This window comes from Mustela erminea, chromosome 5 (genome assembly GCF_009829155.1).
Source record: "Mustela erminea isolate mMusErm1 chromosome 5, mMusErm1.Pri, whole genome shotgun sequence".
NCBI classification, from domain to species: Eukaryota; Metazoa; Chordata; class Mammalia; order Carnivora; family Mustelidae; genus Mustela; species Mustela erminea.
Genome location: NC_045618.1, coordinates 35,949,552 through 35,963,511, shown reverse-complemented (window position 1 = coordinate 35,963,511; position 13,960 = coordinate 35,949,552). Strand labels below are relative to the sequence as shown.

General features: G+C 36.3%; 1 protein-coding gene across 1 annotated transcript in view; it reads right to left on the bottom strand.

Annotated features, from left to right (window-relative positions):
- UNC13C (unc-13 homolog C) overlaps window positions 1–13,960 on the bottom strand; it is a 612,072-nt gene that overhangs the window by 585,904 nt on the left and 12,208 nt on the right. Inside the window, 2 exon segments of the mRNA XM_032342611.1 lie at window positions 2,784–2,855; window positions 4,198–4,318. The gene's annotated coding sequence lies outside the window, so the exon portion shown is untranslated.

The window sequence follows — 13,960 nt, the reverse complement described above, 5'->3', positions numbered from 1 at the left end:
GTAATATCCCTTTTATTCCTTATCACTCCCTCTTTTACTCCAACAAAATGTTACTTAAGCTGAAACTCATGAACACAGCTAGAGTGTCTTGAATTTCTTACTTAGGTAGTTGAATTCTATGTCCAGGCCAGGCATTACCTCCCTGTAGATAGAGGTCTCCTTGATGGCCCAGACAGAGTTAATGCATTCTTCCATCTGTGTCATGAACTCATTTGGAAAACATGGATACGCTCTCTGAAGTATATGCACACCCTTACTAAACTGCATTACATGTACTAAGCCTGCATCTGGAGGTAATATAATCCCCCATTTCTGCATGTTTTCCCTAATAAAATTTATCAAAGTACCTGATATTTAATAGCTGTTTAATTATTTTCATTGGAAATAAAAGTAATGAATAAACTAATTTATTATCATTAACCTGTTCAACCATAAACAGAAGCCAACCTAAATGTTAGTAGGTTGGAAAAGGAAAGGAGTTATCCTGTTCTTAATTTAAATTTAATACTTTCCTAGATGAAGTCATTATCACACATTCTGAAAGAATAAGGTCCAAATTTGGAAGATATTATTGTATTTCTAAAAGAACTGTCTATACAATTAAGTTTTTCAGCCAAAAATATGTCTGATGCTAACTGGTACATTGATTAGATGTCCACGTATCTAATTAATGAAATCTAAAGATCTCTAGATCTTTAGTGTCTCAATAAAAATCTGTTCACAAGGTAGTTTTCATAGATGATTAGGTGATGCTAGCTCATTTTGCTCAGTTTTATTACTTCTGACCTATCCAAAAATTCATTCCAATGCCAAGATACTCCTTAAGAGTAATATAATGGATTAGTAATTAGTGACCACATCAGACTGATTTCTAACTGGCCAATAAGCATATGGAATTTGTTCTACAGCATTAATTATCAGAAAAATCCAAATTAAAAAACAAAATGAGATACCATTTTACACAGACAAAAATATCTCAAATTTTAAAAGACTAGAATAAATGCTTTTATCGCCTCAGGCTACTGCAATTCCACCAAAGTCTTCCAAAGCACAGAGTACACCTATGGTCTCTACTTCCTCATGAGTCCATTCTTCAACTTCTTGCTATCTGGTTCCAGCCCCAGAATGCTACTAAAATTCCTCTTCTATTGGGCATGAATAAAGTTTGTACAAAACGCAAATCTTCCACAACTATCTTCTGCACCTGAAGCCATTAACCACTTGGCCTTTCTTTAAATCATTCTATACACCTACATGACATCAAGGTCTACCAGAGTCTCTCTCTGGACGCAGCTACTTGCACCAGAGTCATCATGTGATAAGAATTAGGTCAATCAGGGCCTCTCTTGGGAATCAAGAGTTGGAACATGGGGTTTGTCAGCTCTTTTCAGTCATTTGAACAAAGAAGTGACATAGAGTTGTGACTTGAGGTATCAACATTTGAACTTTGTAAAAAATGCGCAGTGAAGACTTGTTTTCAAGAAAACAAAAGCATGCAATAATGAGAGAATATATGGCCACAGAAGGAGGAAATGCCTTTGTTTCTGACTCTTCTCTAGGCCTAGGTCTGGGGTCATTATGAGTTTTGTCTAAGGTATGAGGAGATACCAGTTTCAGTAAGTTTTCTCCTTTACAAAGAAGCCCTCATGAGCTCCTTCACTGCCTTCTTTCTCTCTTTTCAGATTTTTATCCCTTTTTCTTCTACAAAATTAATACATCTGCATTTAGCTTCTCCTCTTTGTATTAATTCCTAGTCGTGTGTTGGCCAGTTTGATCTGAATGACCATTAACATCTCAAACTGAATATTCTTCAACTCCTCTTCATCCATAACCTATATTATCTACATTTCTGATACAGTACTAATTAACAAAATCAACATTCCCCTACTTATACAGACTGGAACTTCAGAACCTTTAATTCCTCTCTTTTATTGTCCCAAACTTCTAGCCAGTTCTAAATCATATGGTCCTTCACTTTATAATTTCTGTCATTCCCCATACCTCCTTTCCACATGCCAGAGCCAGCGTCTTGGCAGACCCTCATCCGTGTTCACTTTAGGTCAGTATCTTCTTTTAGAAAACTCACAAAAACATAAGCATTTTTTTGTAGGCCCTAATATATTCCACTCATTAGAAAACATAAATTCATTTACTCCTCACCAGAGACTATTATACGTGACTATTGATAGGACTTCCTACCTATTCTCACCTCCCCAGTTGTGCATAACTCTAGATGCATCCTTGTTCTGTAGCTAAAGTGAGAATTTAAAATTTTAATAATGTTATACAACATGGCAATAGACCAAAACTTACATGCTTTCATAATTAGTATCCTTGCTTCTTTCCACTTTAGAGTATTAGATGCAGCACAATTCTTTTCACACAAAGGAACTTCATTTGATTCTAACTCTCTGGTGAAAGTCAATTACTTATGCTTCAAAGCACGCAAGCAAAATGGGTGTGGCACTTATAACTAAAATTAAAATCAGTTTCTTGCTAAACAGACCTGCAATTTCCTTTTTTCTGTATCACACGGTACTTTTGAGAAAAGCTGTAAAGAACTTATTTCAAAATTCAAAGAGAAGCACATGTTTTAGCTTTTTCAGCAAAGATAGAGTATGTTCCATATAATAATAGATAATACATGCCACCAATAAAGAGCTCAAAATATCAAGGCAGTTCTTTAAAAATGTCTTAAACTTTTTATTATGGATTACTAAATTATGCATGTCAAGTCTCTTCAGTTTAAAACTAAAACATACTTAGCATCAACCAGGTCTTACCTCAAACAGCAGCTGGGAATAAATAATCACAATGAAAGCAGTTGGTAACTTGATCTACGGCAAGTCTAGATGCTGGTATAAATTGAAATAAGAAAACTGAAAGAAATTAAAGAAATTAAAAAGGCAATACAAAAATACATCTCTAATAACCACAGGAGTTAAAATATACAATGTCTATCTATCCAAATTCAAGTGTTCCAAAGCCCCCCTCTCACAAAGGAAAGTAAGTCCTTCCGCCCTCCCACAAAACCACCTTAACATTCAGGCTCTGATGGTACCTCTGCTTGTCTGCTCCCCCTGACTCAGTCCATACCCTTCATTTAGGTTTTGATGACAACTAGAAAGCAATGACCTATAAGAATGCTGTGTGAAATTAGACTATTTTTTATACCCAGGAACCACGATGTCTTATTTTTTAAAAAACATTTTAGAAATATAAATGAGAAAAACAACAAAAAATAAGCAGTGAGAAAAACTTTCTGAGTAAACTTCTATGCCTTCAGCAAAAGAAAGACATTTAAAAAGGTATCCCAGAGAACATATACTCTCTGTATACCTTTGAAATTAAAATCAATGTAATCTCAGTCATAATATTTGTACTCCAGCTTCCTGTCTGAATCTACTTTCAGAACTAATGAAAAGATAAGTGCAGCAGTATTGTGAGGGCACCACAGAGATACCCCTTCAGGACTAAATCACTCATTCTTTCAACTGCCAAGAGTGTTGTGTTCATTGCCAAAGGCACGTGATTAAGTCACTCTTTGAAAATGGCCCATGGCCAAGGGTTTATTGCCTCTCCTCTAGGGTAACCCATAGCCAATGACTAATCGATATGAGTGTTCAGATACCTACCTCCTATGCTGTATTGCATGGGCCAGCCCAGCATCAGAGCTTCCTGCAGGATTAGCTAAAGCTTCCATCACAAATCTGTTACAGTTCAGCTTTTCCCTCTACCAAATTCAAAAGGATTTATCTAGTCTTTCATAGTTTATTTCCCGGGGAAGCTGATGAATGAAAGTTGGTACCAAGGAAGCACTGAGGAAGTGATTCTAAACTGACATATTTTATTTGGATTTTTCTCTGTTGGGACTGGCAATGAGAACCTAATTACTAATGCTGTATGCAAAACTGATCGCCTCTGGTATACTGAAGCAATGCAATTGTTAAAATATTTACCATTGGTGGACTGAGGTGTGATATCAGTAGAAGGAAATGAACTCATGTGTGCAATATCTCAAGGTATTTGAGAGGCTGAGAAGAGGAGGCAGTTATCACTATGGAAAAGAATAGCAGATGTTGGGGCCTCCAGATGCAGTGAAGAAAGATAATCAAAGACTAAACTTGATTAATCACCAATTTAAGGCTAAGTATAAATGCAACGGATGTTCATGTCACCAGATAAATAAATTCTTACCTCTTGCAGCAGATGCAGAAAAAGCTGAGCACCAGACTCAGGAATAAATCATAAGAGTGGCAGAGCTCCAGAGAAGTTTTGATTCTCAACCAAGGCAGGTTGGCTATTTCAAGGTCAGGGCCTTAATTGGGGAAAAAATAAAAAATGGTACTGTGAGTCATGAGATGGGGACATCTGGGTTAATTCAGTAGAAACTCCTGAATCTTCATATTCCCCTGAACATTCTGAGACCGCAAAAATGACCCATGAGCAGCTAGTATTCCATCCTTGCTTGAACACAAGGCAGAGGACTCTAACTTGCAGGAAATCTGTGCATTCTTCCCAAAGACCTACCACAGACACTTCCATGAGCTTTCAGATCAATAACTAGGGTAAAGCCATGACATAATCCAGCTGAGTAAATGTGGGGTCTTCCAAGAAAGGAAAGAGATTACATGTTGAAGAAACTGTAGGACCTCACCAATATATATGCACTCATATGCACTCACAGGAATTGAGACGGTACTTATTAGCTGGAATCTGTCAGTCCTGGATCAATGCGGAGATATAGGAAGTTATATAGGGAAGGTATTGCTATGGAAGCATCCTCCTATGATACTGAATTCCTCGCCTGGCAGGGACTACAGAAGACAGTATAACACAGAAGTAGAGTGGTTCTTGTAAACTTGGAAAAAAATTATAGTCTGCACTAAGTAGAAATAATATGGCAAACAGTAGAGAGAGGGATCATAGTGTCAGAGAAAGGGATGTTCTAGAATGTCTATACTGCAGAGAGCCAAAAAACCCATCAACCCAGTGTTCCATGGGAGGACATGTCATTTAATAGTGTCTCAGTGGAATCATTGAACATCTCAGCAGTGGCTACCCTCTATAGGCTAGTAATGTTACAGAACTAGGCTCTTATAACAATAGCATTGACAAGATCATAGAACAAATGAATTAGGGAGTAGCATTTAACTATCAGAAACATAATCAGTACAATTATCATAATAAGCTGCAATGTTGGAAGGGCAGCCATGAGGCAACCTAGAGCTAAAGAATGGTTAGAATGCAGTTCCTAGAGGTCAAAATAGATAATGTTTAATATAGAAAAGCCAAAGAAACCATGGCTAGATCATCAGGAGATTGAGGCAGCCTTGACAATAAAAAGATAATCTCCTACCCAGTTTTTGGACCTGAGTCAATACTCAAATCCAGAACCTATTGAGTAAAGGAGAGGCCAGGTCCCAACAAGGTTTGGATCTCAGTACATCATAACAAATGGCTATGGTAATGATTCCTATAGACCTTCACCAAGGGACCTACTTATATAACCAGATTCTAGGGAAAAGACTATCCAAACATTCTGAGGCTTGTGAGACATAAGTCTGAGTTGACACTACTCCGTGACTTGAACACCATTATAACATTCTTTTAAGGTAGGGGCATATGAGAACAGATATCAAATGTAGTCCTAGCTCAGATACAACTCTCAATGATCCAGTGAGTCTGTGGACTCACCCACCAATAATTTCTTCAGTCTTTAAACGTATAATTGGGGGGCGCCTGGGTGGCTCAGTGGGTTAAGCCGCTGCCTTCGGCTCAGGTCATGATCTCAGGGTCCTGGGATCGAGTCCCGCATCGGGCTCTCTGCTCCGCAGGGAGCCTGCTTCCCTCTCTCTCTCTGCCTGCCTCTCCATCTACTTGTGATTTCTCTCTGTCAAATAAATAATAAAAATAAAATCTTTAAACGTATAATTGGAATGAATATATGTGGTAGTTGGCAGAACCTCCACATTGATTCCTTGGCCTGTGGGATAGGAGATATCATAGTGGAGAAGGCCAAGAAAGTAAATAAAAAGCATTATCACACTCTGGGGAATGCAGAGATCAGTACTACACATAAAGATTTAAGTGAGGCAGGGTCATGGTCTCCATCATATTCATATTTAATTCATCTCCTTTAGTTTACCAGATGTGCCCCTATAAAAGCCAAATAGATACTAGAAGATGAAAGTGGACTACCATAAATTCAATGAGGTAGTCATCCCAATTGAAGTTGGTTCACAGATGTGATATCTTTGCTAGAACAGATTAATGTAACCTTAGATACATGGTATATGGTCATGAAACTGGAAAATTTACACTTTTCTATACTTAAAAGGAAACTAGCTTAGAAACAAATCACATTCAAGAGGGGCAGACAAGAATATACAGCCTTGTCCTGGAACTATGTTAATTTTCCCACTGGGACCTAGACCATCTGAGTATTCAGAAGAACATTTGACCACTACATTGATATCTTGCTAATTGGATCAGTGAGTGAAAACTGGCAAGAAGGTGAATAAGAAAATGTTAATAAGACATATGAGTTGCAGAGAAAAATTAATCTTATGATGATTCAGAATTCCACAACAGTGTAGCTTTTCAGAGAAAGTGGTCTAGAGCATGCCAGGTTATCCTCTCCAAAATAAAAATAAATAAATAAATCATTGCCTCAAAAATGTAGTAGCCTCTGTGGATTCTGGAGATAATATAAACCATACTTGGGAATACGCCTGTAGTCCATATACTGGTAATATAAGAGGCTGTCATGTTTCATACCTTGTGGACAGAGACATCTGTGGTAAAAATAAATAAGATAAAATAAGTAAAGTAAAGTAAAATAAAATAAAATAAAATTTTTTTAAATTTACTTTGTGGAATTATGTCAGACTCAACAGAAGAATCCCAATATTGACTCCCTGATTCTGGAGAAAGTTCATGATATCTGCAGTGAAGACCTATTACTATTTAGAAAGATATTTCCCAATCTGCAATTGGGCTCAAATACATGCAGAGCCTTTGAATATGTGGCATTAACTGACCATGTTACCAGAACTACTCATTGTGAGTTTGGTTCTCTTTGACTCACCAAACCCTAGAATTGGATGGGCCCAATAGCAATTCACTATAAAATGGAAATGGTATACCTGGCATTCTCAGGCATTAACAGTGCCACAGGACACAAGTAACCTGAACAAATATGCAGTAGAGATGGTTGTCATCCACTATTATTGTACCAATGCCTCTTCCTCAGAGTATGTGTGTGTGTATGTGTGTATGTATGTGCACATGTGTACAAGCACATGCACATATCCACACATATCCTTATTGGAAGATATCCCATGGGGCACCTGGGTGGCTCAGTGGGTTAAAGTCTCTGCCTTCAACTCAGGTCATGATCCCAGGGTACTGGGATCAAGCCCCATGTCGGGCTTTCTGCTCACAGGGGGCCTGTTTCCACCTCTCTCCTGCCTAACTCTCTGCCTACTTGTGATCTCTGTCAAATAAATAAATAAAATCTTAAAAAAAAAAAAAAGGAAGATATCCCATAAGGGATAGGGGAAGAAGGGGAAGAAGAAAACAATCTGAGCTTAGTGTAGGGATGTGTTGTCTCTGCATGTGGGAGGGAGGGTTCAATATGTGGGAAGTCCATGAAAATGGACTACTGCTACCCAGCCCACTTTAACATGGCACTGAGTGATAGCAGTGAAGGGAAATCTTCCCAATGGACAGAATTTGTGGTAGGGTACCTGATCATCTACTTTGTGTGGAAAGAGAAATGGCCCATGGTAAGAATATAAGCAGACTCATGAGCAATGGTGAATATCACTTGGATAATTTATCAGGAGCCTGTAAAAAGAAAAATTGGAATAGCAAAGTAAAAAAGAGCCAGGAAAGAAACATGCAGATAGATTTAAAGAAAAAGCACAAAATGTGAAAACTTTTGTACATTGATGCCCTCCAGAGAGCCTCTGCCATAAAAGAAGCAATAACCAAGTAAACAGAATGATTTGGCCAAATGTGGCTGAGATGGAGATAATGCACAGACTCAACAGTATGGGCTGTTATTCACTTATTCACCAAGGCTGATCTAGGTACTGCTGCTGCTGAATGTTCAACGTGCCAACAACAGAGAACAATGCCAAGCACCTGATACAATTTTCAAGATCAACTAGCAACTTGGTAATAATTGATTACATTGAATGTCTATTCTCTAAAGGACAATGTTTCATTTTAACTGAAATCAACACAATCCCAGATATTAATTTGCCCTTCCCATCCACATAATTTCATCACGGACCAAGAAGATATGCAGCAGTGGGCTCATGACTATGCATCTCACTGGTCCTATGACGACATCAAAGTCCAGAAGTTCCTAGGCTGATACAACTTTAAAATGGCCTTTGAAGAAATATTTGAAGTGCCATCTTAGAAATGATATCTTAGAAAGTATGATGGGACACCATACCTCAGAAAGTAGTATACATTTTAGATCCATGATCATCCCATGGTATTTTGTCCCCAGTAGACAGAATACATGTGTCTGGGAACTGTGTAGTTGCCCTACTTATTATCACTCTCAATTTCCCACTTGGAGTATCTGTACTTCCTGTTCCTAAAATTTTATTTTCTGTGATTACAGAGCACCTGGTTCCCAGAAGAAACCTGCTTCTTCCTGCTTCTATGAGGACACAGTGAAAGTGCCGTGAAATCTTAAAATATGGTTGCCATCTGGTCACTTTAACTCATGGCAGGAAGAGCTAACTCTAATCATTAGGAGAGTGTAGGACTGAAATTACACTATGGGGATAAGGAAGAATATGTATGGCACCCAGATAAGCCACTAAGGAAATTCTTCTTTACTCCCTGCCCAATTTGAAGGTAAATGGATAAGCATGGCAAAATGACAAAGGGCTCAGACCCTTTAGGGATCATAATCTGAGTCACCCTACCAGTTAAACCAACTAGACTAGATAAACAGAGGTGCTAGCTATGGGAAGATGATATCCATAATGGAAGGTACATAAGAGAGATAATGTATTGAGGTCTTGAGAGTAGCTATAAATAAAAGCGCTCTAATTATTCCAATCACCTTCACATAAGTTTCTCCATGAAAAGAGATAAGCCAACTCTTCCAGGTGGTGTTAACTTGCCATATGAAGCGAGTGGACTTGAATGACACACAGAGCAGACTATAAACGATACCAGCACATGATACCTTCAGGACCAAGCTACTTAGCCTCCTGAGGCAACTTCTGGGAATGACCCTCAACCACAGGGAATATTTGTAAAATACCAGTTCACAGCCTTTCCATACTGTTCCTGAAAATGCTCTAGTTTTGACCTTTAGCTTAAGTGATTCAACATCTACAAAATATATTATTTTTATTTTCACAATGCATCATAAGTAGCAGAGATAGCTAATGGCTAACAGAATAATTATAGTAGCTACCATTTAGTATTTGCCAGCTCTTTGTCCCAGCACTATGCTGAATATTTTTTTTTAATTATCTAATTTAATCATGACAACAATCATCCAAAAAAAAATGGATTATACTATCCCATCCTAGTTAGGAGAGAACTATGGCACAATTAAGTACCATTCTTAACACTGTAATTCCAGGAAGTGCCTACATTTTGAATGCAGGATATGAAACACCAAAGCCTTCACCTTATGTCACTACATCATACACACAATCTGCAAAATATAAAAAGTACATACTTATATCAGAAGAAAAATAATTTGAATTTAAACTGCCAGAATATCCACTTAAATATGTTACTGGATATACTAAATATAAATATAATAAACATTCTATTGAAAAGGCCCTATGTAGGTATATTGTACTGAACTTAGAAATTATTCTTGAGGTAGCTGTTTTGCTAATACAAAGAAACACAGAGAGCCAAGCAAACTGAAGAAATACAGCTATATGTTCTAATCAAACAAACAAAAATGATAAAAGCTCAGAAAAAGATCTTGATGAAATATAGAGAAGAAATCTACTTGATAAAGGATTCAAGACACTGGTAATAAAAAAAAAATTGCTTGCCAAACTAGGGAACAGAATGGGTAAACACAGTAAAAACTTCAACAAAGTCATACAAAATACAAGAAAGTACCAAACAGAATTCACAGAGCTGAAGAATAATGACTATACTGAAAACACACTAGAAGGGTTCTACAGTAGATTAGAGGAAGGAGAAGAAAGGATAAGACAGCTCAAAGATGGCACAGTGGAACTCACACAATCAGATCAGAAAAACAACAACAACAACAACAAAAAGAATAAAAAAAAGTGAAGATAGCTTAAGAAACATAAAACATCAAATAGACTAATATTCTCATTATATGACTCCCAGAGGAAGACAGAGCAAAAGGGATAGAAATCTTATTTGAAGAAATAATTGGCTGAAAACATCCCTAACCTGGGGAAGAAAATAAGACATCCAGATCCAGGAAGCCCAGAGAGTTGCAAATAAGAGAAAACAGAGACACACAACATTACACATTATAATTAACATGTCAAGAGTTAAAGACAAGGAGAAATTATTAAAAGAACAAGAGGGGGAAAAATTTTTGTTATATATGAAGAAAACCCCAAAAGACCATCAGCAGAATTTCCAGCAGAAACTTTGCACAATAAATGTAAAGGGCTGAAAGGGGTAAGGGGAAAGAAAAAAGAGCCCTGCCAACTAAGAATACTCTAATCAACAAGACTATCATTCAAAATTAAAAGGAAAACAGTTTCCCAGACGAACAAAAGTTAAAGGAATTTATTACATGAAACTGGCCTTAATAGAAGTGTTGAAGTGTCTTCTTTAAGCTAAAGAAATGGCACTAATTAATGACAAGAAAACATAGAAAAGTAAAAATCTCACTCGTAAAGATAAATTGATAGTAAAGGTAGTGAACTAATCATTTATAAAGCTAGCATGAAGATTCAAAGATAAAAGTAATACAATTAACTAAAGCAACAATAATTATTTAAGGGATACACAAAATAAAAGACATTGAATGTGACATCAAAAACATAAGCTGCGGGAAGGGGATTAAAAGTGGAGAGTTTGGAATAAGTTCAAACTCAAGTTGCAATCAACTTAAAATCAACTGTTATACATATAAGATGTTGTATTTGAACCTCAAGGTAACCACAAGGCAAAAACCTATAGTAGGTTCACAACAGAAAATGAGAAAGGAATCTAAACATAACACTAAAGAAAATCATCAAACTTCAAGAGAAGAAAAAAGGAACAGAGATAAACTACAAAAAGCCAGAAAACAATACAACGACAATAAGTACAACCTATCAACTATTACTTTCAATGTAAATGGACTGAAGTCTCCAATCAAAAGACATGGAATAGGTGAAAGGATTTTTTTTTTAAGTTCATTTATATGCTATCTATAGAGATTCACACACTGACTGAAAGTGAAGGAATAGAAAAAGATATTCCATGCCAATAGAATTAAAAGAAATGTGGTGTAGCTATACTCACATTAGACAAAATAGTATTTAAAACAAAGATTGTAGTAAGAGACAAAGATGGACATTGGGCATTACATAATTATACAAAGGTCAAACCAACAAGAAGATGCAACATTTGTAAATATATATGGCATAAAAACACCTAACATAAAACATGCAACATAAAAACACCTAAGTATATAAAGCAAATATCAACAAATATCTCTAAAGAGAGAAAATAACAGCAATACAATAACAGCAAGGGATTTTAACACCCCACTCACATCAATGGATAGATTATCCAGACAAAAAATCAATAAAGAAATATCAGCCTTAACACATTAGACAAGGTACATGTAATAGATAGTGTACAGAAGATTTCCTCCAAAAGCAGCAGAATACATGTTCTTCTCAAATGCCCATGAAATATTCTCTAGGATAGATCACATATTAAGCACAAAACAAGTTTCAATAAATTTTAAGAAGACTTAAATCATACCAAGCATGTTTCCTGGCCATAAAGGTATGAAGTTTGGAATCAATTACAGGAAGAAAACTCAAAATATCACAAATATGTGGATGTTAAACAACATGCTATTTAACAACCCATTGAGTCAATAAAGAAATCAAAGGAAAAATTGTTAACAATATCTAGAGAAAAATTAAAATGGAAATAAAACATACCAAAATCTACAGAATACAACAAAAAATGGTCTAAGAGGGAAGTTCATAACAATACAGGCCTACTTGAAAGAATGAATGAAAGAAAGAGAGAAAGAAAAGGTCTCAAACAGTCTAACTTTACACCTAAGGGAACTAGAAAAAAAGAACAACAACAACAACAACAACAAAAAAACCATAATTAGTAGAAGGAAATAGTTAATGAAGAACAGGGTAAAAATAAATAAAATAGAAAAGATCCATAAAACTAAGAATTGGTTCTTCAAAAAGATAAAATTGACAAACCTTTAGTCTCACCAAGAAAAAAATAAGAGAGAGAGAAAGGGCTCAATAAAAAAAAAAAAAGCAGAAATGAAAGAGAAGTTACAAATGATACCACAGAAATACAAAGGATCATTTAAGAGACAATCAATAATTATATGCCAAAAAATTGGACATCCTAGAAGAAATACATACATTCTTATAATCATATAATATTCTAAGACAATCAGGAAGAAATAAAAAGTTTAAATAGACCAATACTAGTAAGGAGACTGAACGGCTTTACCGGTGAATTCTACTGAACACTTTAATATCTATCCTTCTCAAAATTCCAAAAAATTGGAGGGAACACAGTCAAACTCATTTTTTAAGGCCAGCATTACTCTAATATCAAAAGCAGACAAGATACAGTCCACATATATAATGGAGAGAGTCAAGTATCATATGGTTTCACTTACTTGTGGAGCATAAGGAATAACATGGAAGACATTGGGAGATGGAGAGGAGAAGGGAGTTGGGGGAAATCGGAGGGGGAGACAAACCATGAGAGACTGTGGATTCCGAGAGATAAACTGAGGGTTTGGAGGGGAGTTGGGAGGGGGGTTGGGTGAGCCTGGTGGTGGGTATTACGGAGGGCACATATTGCATGGAGCACTGGGTGTGGTGCATAAACAATGAATTTTGGAGTACTGAAAAAAAATTAAATTAAATTTTTAAAATAGCAGAGAAGGACATCACACACAAAAATTTATAGGATGATATCCCTGATAAACATAGATGCACAAATCTCAACAAAATATTAGCAAACTAAATCCGTATTCTGGGGGGATAAAAATAGTTATTTTGTTTTTATTTCCAAACATGAGAACTCCTTGGCCCTGAAATCTTACCAAATAAAACTTCTTTCCTACTTCTAACACACCAAGTTTATTTTTCTTTATTTTTTTCATTCTCTACCGGTTCAATCTTTACTAGTAATAAAAATTAAATCCACTTACACAATAAATGAAACTGCAAAGAAAATGTATAATATTTAGAAGGGAGTATGAGGTAGGAAGAATGTTTGCATCTACTGTTACTCAAAATCTTTAAAAAAAAAGATTGAAAAGTTTTATCATATAACACAGGTATGATTCTACTACATACTTTATTTTTTTAAGATTTTATTTATTTATTTGATAGAAAAAGATACAGCGAGAGAGGGAACACAAGCAGGGGGAGTGGGAGACGGAGATGCAGTCTTCCCACTGAGCAGAGAGCCCAACATGAGCCTCAATCCCAGGACCCTGGGAACATGACCCAAGCCAAAGGCAGATACCTAATGAGCCACCCAGGTGCCCTTCTACTATGTCCTTTATAATAGATATGAATAAAGCAGCTGAAGCTTGAATTGTGTCACCAGTTTTTTGGCCAGCAAAGAGTAAGACAGTACCCTACACTCCTGTTCTACACTGAACCTTCCTAATCATTTGCTGCATTCTCTTAAAAGTATTATAGTTGTTTATTCTTTATTTATGGTCTCTCTTTCATAGATGATATTGTGGATA